The sequence below is a fragment of the Sminthopsis crassicaudata genome, chromosome 4 (genome assembly GCF_048593235.1).
Source record: "Sminthopsis crassicaudata isolate SCR6 chromosome 4, ASM4859323v1, whole genome shotgun sequence".
Taxonomy (NCBI): domain Eukaryota; kingdom Metazoa; phylum Chordata; class Mammalia; order Dasyuromorphia; family Dasyuridae; genus Sminthopsis; species Sminthopsis crassicaudata.
Genome location: NC_133620.1, coordinates 259,916,442 through 259,928,582, shown reverse-complemented (window position 1 = coordinate 259,928,582; position 12,141 = coordinate 259,916,442). Strand labels below are relative to the sequence as shown.

The following is a 12,141-nucleotide window of genomic DNA, read 5'->3' as shown; positions in this document are numbered from 1 at the left end:
AAGACTCATCTTTTTAAGTTCAAACTATCCTCAGAACTTACAAGCTATATGACTAGGGAAGTCATTTAACCTTCTTTGCCTCAGTTCCTCATCTGTAAAATTAGCAGGAGAAAGAAATGGCAAACCACTCCAAACTCTTAGCCAAAATACAGAATCATTGGCTACTTTATCTGGATTCAGAAGCCAATGGATCATCAGGCTAGCTGTGAGACCTCCAATGGAACTTCAGAAGATAAATAATAAGCCCCTAAACCCCAGTATAACATTCAAGGCTTAGCCACCCTCACCCAGCATGTTAAGAAAGCTGGTTCCACCAGCCCCAGAGTAGAGTGAAGTTGCTGTAACTTGTAGAAAAAGCTTTGAACAATCTCCCCATTTACTCCAAGAACAGATCTCGACTTTTAAAAATGAGTAAAAAAAGCAAAAATAGCCCTGATCATTGATTAACATCCCAAAGGGATCTTAAAGGAAGGAAAGGGACCCACATGTGCAAAAATACTTGTGGTAGCCCTTTTTGTAGTGGCTAGGGATTGGAAGCTGAGTAGATGCCATCAGTGGAAAATGGCTGAATAAGTTATAGTACATGAATATTATGGAATATTATTGTTCTATAAGAAATGACCAGCAGGATGATTTCAGAGACTTACATGAACTGATGCTAAGTGAAATGAACAGAACCAGAAGATCATTGTACACAGCAACAAAAAGATTATTAAATGACCATTCTGATGACTGTGGCTCTCTTCAACAATGAAATATTCAGGCTATTCGAAATAGACTTTTGTTTTTATATCTATTTTGTGATACGCACCTAGTAATTGTATTGTTAGGTCAAAGGTTATGAATGATTTTATAGAACTTTGGAAATACTTTCAAATTATTCTATAAAGGGTGAATCAGTTCACAATTTCAACAATAATATATTAATGTCTCATTTTCTCCACATTCCCTCCAATATATTATCGTTTTCTTTTTCTGGACAATTATTTGATCTAATAGGTATGAAGTAGTATTTAAGAATTATTTTAATTTGCTTTTGTCTGATCAATAGTGAGTTAAAACCTTTTTAATATGACTACAAATACCTTTGTTTACCTCATCTGAAAACCATTCATATCTTTTGATGATTAATCAACTGAAGAATGACTTATTTTTATTAATTTGACTCAATTCCCTATATATTTGAGAAATGAGGCCTTTATCAGAGAAATTTGCTTCAAAACTCTTTACAATTACTCTTGCTAATGGTATTTCCTCCCATTTCTCTATTCTCTCTTTCCTTTAACCCTATCCCTTCTCAGAAGTGATTTGTTTCTATCTTCCCTCTCTGCTATCACTTTTCCCCATTCTTATGTTCCCTTCTTCTCCAAAGTTTATACCCAATCGAGCGTGTATGTTATTCCCTCTGAGCTAATTCTGATGAGAATAAGGTTCACTCACTTCTCCCCTCCCCCTTTTCCTCTCCACTATAAAACCTTTTTTTAATCTTTTTTTTATGGAAGATAATTTACATCATTCTATCTCTTCCTTTCTCTTTCTCCTCCTATATACCCCCCAACCTCTTATTTTTATTTTTTAAGATATTAATCCTTCATATTCAACTCACACCTGTGCCTTATGTTTATAAAGACTCCTCCTAACTGCCACAAAAATGAGAAAGTTCTTATGAATTACAAGTACCATCCTCTCATAAAGGAATGTAAACAGATTAATTTATTAAGTCCCTCATGATTTCTCTTTCCTGATTACACCCTTATGTTTCTGCTGAATCCTACATTTGGAAGTCAAATTTTCTAATCAGCTCTGGTCTTTTCATCATGATTGCTTGACAGTTCTCTTTTTCATTGAATAACCACCTTTTACTCCAAAGGATTATATTTAATTTTACTTGGTAGATAATTCTTTATTATAATCTTAGTTCCTTTGATCTCCACAACATCATATTCCAAGCCCTCTGATGTTTTAATGTTAAATCTTGTGTTATCCTGATTGTGGCTCCACCATACTTGAATTGCATTTCATTCTGGATGCCTGAAATATTTTTCTCCTTGACCTATGAGTTCTGGAATTTGGCTATACTATTCCTTAGAATTTTCATCTTGGGATCTCTTTCACAAGGCGATTGGTAGATTTTTTTTCTTCACTTTCTATTTTATTCTTTAGTTTTAAAATATCAGGATAGTTTTCCTTGATAATTTTTTGAAAAGATGATGTCTAAGATCTTTTTTTTTTTTCATGGCTTTCAGGTAGACTAATAATTTTAAAATTATTCTCCTGGATTTATTTTCCAGGTCAGTTGCTTTTCCAATGGAATATTTCACCTTTTAAAAACTGTTTTCATTCTTTTAGATTTGTTTGCATGTTTCTTAATTTCTCATCAAGTTATTAGCTTCCATTTGCTCAAGTCTAATTTTTAGGGAATTGTTTTCCTCCCTGAGCTTTTGTACCTCCTTTCCTTTTCCATTTAGTTATTTTTTTTCCTGAGGCAATTGAGGTTACGTGACTTGCCCAGGTTCACACAGGTAGGAATTTTTAAGTATCTGAAGCCAAATTTGAACTCAGGTCCTCAGGACTTCTAGGCTGGTGCTCTATCTATTGTGCCACCTAGCTGCTCCCCACCCCCAATTAAGACATTCTTTTCTTCATTGTTATTTTTGTATTTCCTTTTGCATCACTCTCATTTCTCATTGCAATTTCTCCTCTACCTCTCTTATTTGATTTTCAAAATCCCTATTAAGCTTTCCCATGGCCTGTGACCAGTTCATATTTTTCTTGGAATCTTTGAATATAGAAACTTTGACTTCATCTTCTGAGTGCATGTTTTGATCTTCTTGTTATCAGAGTAACTTTCTATGGTCAGAATGTTTTTCTATTGTCTGCTCATTTTCCCAGCCTGTTTCTTGATTTTTAATTATTTGTTAAAATAAGGTTCTCCTTCCAGGGTGAAGAGTGCAAGTTTCAGGGGTTTTGTACATTGTTTCAAAGTATTTCTAGGAATCTATAAAGTTTTCAGTTCTTCCAAGGTGGTACAATGTAAAGAGAGATATGTTTACTACTATCTTGGCTGTTGCTCTGATTTGTGAGTGACAACAAACACTCTTCTGCTCTGGAACTGTGAAGAAGAGCCTTATTCCACTTGCTGCAAGCTTAGTTGTGCTAGTGTTCTTCTTTGCCCTAGGATGGCCACACACGACTGTGATCGGGACCTGAAAAGAGGTTAAACCACAGAATCCTGTCTCCTAACAAAGTGACCTCTGTAATCTCCTTTTGACAAGCTGTTTGACTCCCTAAACATGTCAGGTATGAGACCTGCAGAAGAAGTCACTAATGATTCAGTGGCTCCCAATACCATTCTCTTTTTTGATGGGGCAAGGGATATGCTGGCATATCTATATGCATTGGACTGTGCCCTTCTCCACTGAGGTTAATCTTTCCTGCTGACATTCTAAGTCACCTCCAGCTTCTATGGACTTTCAGAAAATCGCCACTGCTGCCAATGATTCAGTTAGTTGCAGCAAGGGCTGTTCCTAGCTTGCTGGAACCTGGTTGATGCTGGTATACACTAAGTTGGATCATCCCCACTCTCAGCTCAGTGGAACAGGCCTGTCCTGCTGACCTTCAAAATTATCTAAATTAAAATTGCTTCACACTATCTTTTTGTGAATAGTGAAGTGCTAGAATTTGTTTAGAATTATTATTTAAATGTATTTTGAGGGGTTTATATACCCTGCTTTTATTCCACCTTCTTGTAGCATACCAATTCTTAAAGAAGTTAAGTGAGTTATAGCAAAAAAATAGAAAGCAAAAGTATACTAATGTGAACTTGAAAATACCCTCTCAAAACACAATGAATCCAATCAAAAAATATACAAGAAACAAATCAAAGAGGTAAATACAATGTTAGAAAAGTTAGATATAACAGAACTTTGGAGAAAACTGAATAGGAACAGAAAGGAAAATACTTTTTGTCAGCAACAAATGACACTTACACAAAAGAGACCATGTAATCGAGTACAAAAACCTCAAAATCCAACATAAAAAGGCAGAAATAATAAATATATTCTTTTTGGATCATAATGCAATAAAAATTACATTCAACAAAGGACAATGGAAAGATAGATTAAAAATTTCATTGGAAACTAAATAATCTAATCCTAAAGAATATGTGGATCAAAAAACAAATCATAGAAATAATCAATAGTTTCTTTAATAATAATACAATATACCAAAATTTATGGCATGAAGCTAATGAAACAAGTATGGAAATTTTTTATTCTCTAACTTCTTACTAACGGAAACAAAACAGATAATTAAACTGAGCATGTAGGAACAACAACAAAACCTAAAAAAGGGAACAAATCAAAAATTCCCAGTTGAACACCATATTGGAAATTCTGAAAAATCAAAAGTGAAATTAATAAAATTGAAAGTAAAAATACAGTCAAGTTAATAAATAAACCAACAAGCTGATTTTATGGGGGGGGGGAATGAAACATTGGCTAATTTGATAAAAAAAAAACCCAAATATTCATTATCAAAAAATGAAAAGGGAGAAATCACCATCAATGAAGAGAAAATTAAAGCAATCACTGGATAATATTTTGCCAAATTACATGACAATAAATCTGACAGTCTGAAAGAAATCAATAAACATTTATAAAATATAAATTACATAGATTAACAAATAAAGAAATAGAATCCTTAAATAAACCCATTTTAGGAAAAAAAAAAAAAGAACAACCCCATAGGGAAAAAAATGCCCTGGGCCAAGTACTGAGTAAATTCTGCCAAATATTCAAAGAACAATTAATTCCAATAATATATAAACTATTTAGAAAAATAGGTGGAATTCTACAAAACTTTTTTTTATGATTAAAAATATGGTTATGATACCTAAGCCAAAAAGATCTAAAAGCAGGGAAAAAAATTATAGCCCAATTTTCCTAATGAATATTGATGTAAAATTTTTGAACAAAATATTACTAGCAAGACCATTACAACAATATATCACAAAGATTATAAGTGGAATTTATATCAAGAATGCAGGATTTGTTCAATAATAAGAAACCTACCCACGTAATGGACCATATCAATAAAAAAAAAAAAAAAAAAAAAAAAAAACTAACTGAAATCATGGACTTAGTAGACAATGCTATATCAAAAGATAAGTATAGTTTTATAGTCGTTTGACCAGTTGCAAATTGCTTCCCAGCATAATTGCATCAGCTCACAACTACATTGAGTATATACTATAGTGTCCCAATTTTCCCACATCCCTTTCTCTCATGTTAGCCAATTTGATAGTTATAAGTATTACCTCAAAGTTTATTTAGTATTTTTTAAATCAATAATGTTTTAAAGCATTTTTTCATGACTTTACATAACTTTTATTTCTTCATTGAAATGAGCCTATTTTTATCCTTTAATACTATATGTATTGGGAATGACGTATTCTAATAAATTTCACTTTATTTTCTATATATTTGAGAAATGAGGCCTTTATCAGATGATTTTGCTGGGGGGATTTTCTCCCACATTCCAGATTAACAACTAATCTTGGCTCCATTAGTTTTCTTTATGCAAAAATGTTTTAATTTCTTGTAATCAAATTTATCCACTTTATAACATGGATGATGGGCATATAAACTCTGAAGATGACATATAGTTAGTGTGATTCATTTGAAAATATGATAGATATTACTCAATTAATAAATAGACAAATTATGACGTGAGAAACTAAAATCATCAAAAGCAATATAAAAAAAGTGCTCCAAATCACTAATAATTGGAAAAAGCAAAATAAAAATAGAAAAAAAGCCAACTTTGGCTTTTGATCTGAAACCTATGATGACAATTTTTATAATGGCTTTTTACTTTTCAAAATATATGCATTGAAAGTTTTCAGTATTTACCCTTGAAAAACCTTGTGTTCCATATTTTTCTCCATCACTGGTAATTTTTTAAAAAACACAAATGTTGGAGAAGCTATGTGAAAACAGACAATTTAAAACACTTGGTGGAGCTCATCCAGACATTAAATTTGAATTAGCAACACATTGCTGAAACGAAAAAAAAAAAAAAAAAAAGATGAAAAGATACATTTGAGCAAAAATAAAATTATAGTGATTTTCTCTGTATAGTGTCTTGTATACAGAAGGAAGTAAAAATAACAAGGTTATTATTAATTGTGTAATTATCGACTAGATTATAATATATGAATGAAATGAAAAAACTATTATAATATTATGAAATTTATGGCATAGTTTCAGAGGTATTTGGGAACACATACATCGATGTTAAATTTAAATGAACAGAATCAAGAGAAAAATTTGTATAACATTATAAAAATGAACAACTTTGGAAGATTTATTAATTATATCAACATAATGACCAAGTCTAGGGGACCCATAATGAAAAATGCTTATATTTTTGTATTTCATTCTCAAGGAGGGCCAAGAATGAAATGTGCTATCCATGTCCTAAAAGAGAGGTGATGGGATTTTGAATGCTGAATAAGAAATATATTTAGAGCATGGTCAATATAGAAATGTATTTGGATTAGGTGTGCATATTCATTACAAGGGTTTTGTTTTTCAATTATCCCCAACACAGGAAGGGAATCTGGGATGCAAAAATGAAATTATTTTTTAAAATTAATTAGTTTTAATTTTATAAAAGCTAAATATATAATCATAGGTCTAGGTTTGAATTGTTATCTCTGCTCCTTACTAATTAAAGTACTTTATCCCATTAGGCCTCAGTTTCTTTATTTGTAGCATTAAGGAAATGATTTAGATGATGATGGTATTTTGTGGCTTCAAATCTAAATAAGGTGATGATTTTATTAGGAGAATAAATAAAATATACACAAATCATGGAATAAAAACAGATCCCCAGAGTGCAGAATTAATTCTCAATGGTAATAAGATGAAATTAGAGATAGATATTTATAAAGTCCCATATTGGGGGTTCAAAATATAGATGGGGATATGTGGTTTAATAATAGTTAATTTGAAAGACATTTTAAAAGTTGTCTACAGATTCAATATACAGTAAGTTAGCAGGATGACTTGAAATCCAAAGAATCTAATGTAATCTATTATATTAATAGAGAAGTTTTTAGTAAATGAGAAAAAAATATTTTTGCTGTGTTCCATCCTGTTCAGACCATACTTAGAATATTATGTTGAATAACTGGTTATACATTACGAATGACTACTCACTTCATTCAGGCTAAATGAAGATCAGGGAAAGAAGCTTGAGTAGTAGCAGTCAGATAAGTAAAAGGACCAAAGGAGAAAGTTATGAAGCACTAGAGAGAGGAGAGTGTCAGGGAGAGAAGAGTGTCAGGGAGATGAGGGTGATTAACCTTAACTTGCAAAGGATGTGAATGGCAACTGTAAACAAAGAGAAGACAAAGATACTCAGTTTTTAATTTGCTTGATTTCTCTGCCAAGACAATTATCTTTGCATTGGAAGTAAAATCCAAAAAATAATTACCATAGATTTGATATGCAAGATAAGTAAAGTGATTATAATAGAGGATCTAGTTGATTTTGATGAATGTTACCTGGTTATTCTGAGTGTGCTTTTGTGTTACTGTAATGTAAAATCTCTCTTATTTTTGTTCTAGTTCTGTTCTCTAGTTCCACATATAAAAAAAAATCTACTTTATAGACCAGCTGTTATAAATTATAAGTATAGCCTATATAAATATCTGCATGTATATGGACAAAACATAAATGCACAAATCACATAGACATTGCAGTATATATATATATATATATATATATATATATATATATATATATATATATATATATATATATATATACCCAATGAAACAGAAATTCTGTATTTTGTTATGCAAGGTACAAAATGTGTGTGGTATGTTAAATAGAAAATTGAACATAATGAAAAGAAGGCTATTTTAAAACAGACCTTGTTAGAGGTAAATTGCCAGTTTTAGAATGATTGGACCCAATCAGAATGTTATAAGATAATATGATATGATGCACATAAAAATATAGATTTTTGTGATAAACTGAAATTAAAAATAATTGTACCCACTTGAGAAATGATCTCAAACTATGATTCAATTAAAATCAATGCACAATTGTCAAATTGATGGTGCTTTCACCATTGCCAAGTTAACAACGCTTAACTCTACAGTTTCAACTAAATATGGCATTTAAATTGTCTTTCTGTTTTATTTGGATCCATAATGACATATTGTCAAATAAATGGTTTAAATAACTTAAAATTATCATAATTTCTTTATTTGGTTTAAAGAATTTTAATGACAACTGTTAACTTATAACAGAGTATGATTGTTTATTCCAGAGTAATAAATGTTTTCCTTGATCATTCTAAAGCTTGTTTGGGCTTTAGATAAAAGTCCTCCCAAAACATAAGGAGCAGGTGATCACAACGGGGCAAGGTAAAACAGTTATAAGGTTTCGGTTTTCATTAAGTTGTATAATATCAACCAATTGTGGTCATAAATTTTAAAATGATTTCTATTTTCCTCTAAGCTGAGCTGCCAGAGATACATTAAAAATGAAGCTATAAGTAACTAATTGAGGGATGTAGGACAAAAATCTGTCCCCAAAAATTTCTAGTGAATTTCCTAGAAAAAAATATGTGCTGAGCAGTAAATGTTAGCGCATACCTATTCTTCAGCATGTTACCATGGCAGTGTGTTATAGTGGAAAGAGCTCTGAACCTGAGGTCTTCAAGTCAAAATGAGGGGATCCTGAGTGACTGGGTACAATTGGGAGCATTTATGGAATTGTTCCCTGGGACAGGTAGGGAGAAGGCTCTGATGGAGATCAGTTTAGCTTCATGGTCCCATCATCTGTGGAATCATCCAGTCAGCAATTCAAGTTATATTAAATGCCAGCTAAGGACTTGCACACCAATGTCATGGGGGTATTTCTTTTTTCCTGGCTAATTGGGGGTTCCACTAGGAAACTTGACCTTTCCATAATTAATTGTTAAAACCTCTTTTCTTTGCTATGTGCTTTCACTTTATTCCATATTTACAAATCCTTACATCTATTGTATCTCTTCATTTTATCTGTAACCTCTTCTAAATAAACCAACGTTTTGCAGAACTCCAATATTTGGTGCTTTTCTTATAGCATATCATCTGGTATTAGTTAGATCAACCACATCAAAAGGACCTTAATTTTATTCATGGCACTTACCACTTGTAAGTGTGGGAAACTGGGGAAATCACTAAACTTTTCTGATGTAAATGTAAACTAGTTATTATTTGTTTTATTTTTTGTCAATAATATCAACAGGGTCATAGGAGATACTGCATAGAAAGAACTATGTAAATATGGGCTATAATGGGTATATACTTGATGCAGGACTTGACACCCTTTCTTTAAACATTATGATAGCTATAAAGGGAAATTAAGGAATTTCCTAAATGTCTGAGACTTATTTTTCTACCCTTTTTTGTCTTCAAAATCCCTGTGGGTATCCCTGTGCACATAATTTGTAAATGGATTTTTGTTTTTGTTTATTCATAGCAGTCATAAGGATAAATTATTAAATAAAATCATGCTGTCACAAAATGTAATATTTTGCAAAAGAAAATGATAGTGGTTTCAGTTAAATTATTATCAACCATCCCAACTATTTAGGATTGCATTCAATTACCAGTTTTCTTTTCTCCTATTAAAGGCAAGATTTTCTGAAAATATCTCAGAAGACAGGAAATGGAAAGGAAGAAGCTATTTTTTCTGATTGAGTTCTAGTCAAAATAACTCTGGTTAAAATTAAAAAAAAATACAGTTGGAAGGATATGGATACAATTCAACCTTACCTTAGCTCTTAAAGTCTCACTGCAAAAAATTACTCTAAAATTCATATAGGTTCTAAACTCACCCTTGCAAACCAGAATCCTTGAAATAGACATCTTAGAAATAAAAGGATCCCAACATTAAGGGGGTAAAATGCTCTCAATGGTACAAAATCATTGTTCATCCAAATGTACTCATTCATGGTACATAATTTTTGTCTTTGACTTTTCAGAAATCTTCCAGGAGTCAGGAATGAGAAAGTCTAGCTAGGGCTTTTAGCATTATTTGGATACCAACAAGGATTCTGCACTGTCCACCCATTGTTCCATAATTTTCTATACCCTCTGATCATATATCTTCTGGATGGCAACCTTCACAAGATAAAATTATAATGATTTTATAATAAGCCGATGCAATTTTTTGAATTTAGAGTGTCCTTCACAGTTTATATAGTCAGCAATGGTTTGAAATAGACCATGATTAGCTTTCAATGCTCTTTATTTTCTTGATTCATTTTTTGTAACAATGATGCTGTTTTTTTTTTCAAATGTATCTTCTCTTTTCTTCAGGATAATTTGAGAATTTATATTTTACATTTTCAAGTGCTTTCAGATACTCTCCAGTTTTATTTTTTCCACTGCATATGTAGATATGAGGGAGAGATGTCTGTGTGTTTGTGTTGTTTCTGTTCTTTCATCTTTGTCTTTTTTATTCTGTTGCTATATCTTTAAAGAAATCTTTCTTTTTTAATAATAGCTTTTAGTTTTCAAAATGCAAGCAAAATTTTTTCAATATTCAGCCATGCAAAAACTTGTGTTCCATATTTTTCCTCCTCCCTCCTTCCCTTCCCCCTTCCCTAGATAGCAAGCAGTCCAATGAAGATTAAACATGTTCAATTTTTCTAAACATATTTCCACATATATCATGCTGCACAAGAAAAAAATCAGATCAAAAATCACCTTTGTCACGGTTACCAAGAATGGACTCAAGATGGCAGAGTAAAGCCAAAAAGATGCTCCAGCTGTCCCAGTTTCCCTCAACACCCCATGAAACCAAGCCTCTGAACAGAGTCTGATGGAATGAAATCACTCTCCAGCTCAAGACAGAATAGAAAAAACTTCAAGAAAGGTCAGTCTCACAGGGGTAAAAAGGGTGTCCAGCCCAGCTTAGATAGACTCTGGGAAAGTCAGTGAGAGGGTCTTAATCACAACAAATAAGCAGCTAAGATCCTCAGTCCTGGCTCAGTAGAGGAGCAGATGGGGGGAACTTCCCAGTGCCAGCTCAGAAGGCAAACTATAGGAAACCCAGCCTGTTTCCTGAACAAAGCAGGCAAAACTACTCCCTGCAAAAACAAGGGGATACTATGCTCAAAGCTAAGACTCAGCTGCACAGGAAGCTTGGGACAGCGTCCCCTTTACCTCAGGAACAAAGCTTAACCACAACAGTAAAACAAGAGGAAATATCAAAAGAAAAAGGAAAAATGAGCAAGAAACAGAAAATAATTTTGATCCTAGAAAGTTACTATGGTTTCAGGGTAGACCAAAACACTAACTCAGATGAGGGCAAAATGTCCACAGAAGAAATCTCAACACGTGATATTAACTGCTCTCATGCCCAAAGAGGCTTCTTGGAAGTGCTCATAAGAGACTTTAAAAGGGAAACAACAGAGGTAGAAGAGAAAATGAGAAAAGAAATAAGTATGCAAGAGAGTCAGCAGGTTGGAAAAAAAAGGGAAAAAAACTGACATAAGAAAACAACGCCTTAAAAAATAGTTGGCCAATTGCAAAATAAAAATCCACTGAAGAAAACACCACCTTCAAAACTAGAGTTAACCAAATGGGAAAAAAGAAGATGCAAAACCTGAAGAAAATCACACATTAAAAACTAGAATGGTGCAAATGGAAATCAATGATTCTATGAGGCAGCAATAATCAGTCAAAAACCAAAAATGAATGGAAAAAATAGAAGAAAATATGAAATACCTCATTGGAAAGACAGCCAACCTGGAAAATCGATCCTGAAGAGTCAATTTAAAAATTATTGACCTATCTGGACCCATAACCAAAAAAAGAACATGGATAGCCTTCTAGAAACAGAGGGGGAAATATTCACTGAAAGAAACTATAGAAAATCTTAAGAAAGAGATCCCACAAGGAAAACCCCAAGGAACATTTTTGCAAAGCTTCAGAAGAACAATCTCAAGGGAAAAGTACTGCAAGCTTCCAGACAAAAACAATTTAAATATCATGGAGCAACAGTCAAGATAACCCAGGATTTGGCAGTTTCTACAATAAAGCTATCAGAATCTGTACTACCATATTCTGAA

General features: G+C 32.5%; 1 protein-coding gene across 1 annotated transcript in view; it reads right to left on the bottom strand.

Annotated features, from left to right (window-relative positions):
• Positions 1-12,141, bottom strand: part of HMGCLL1 (3-hydroxy-3-methylglutaryl-CoA lyase like 1) — a 233,614-nt gene that overhangs the window by 77,304 nt on the left and 144,169 nt on the right. The window lies entirely within an intron of this gene.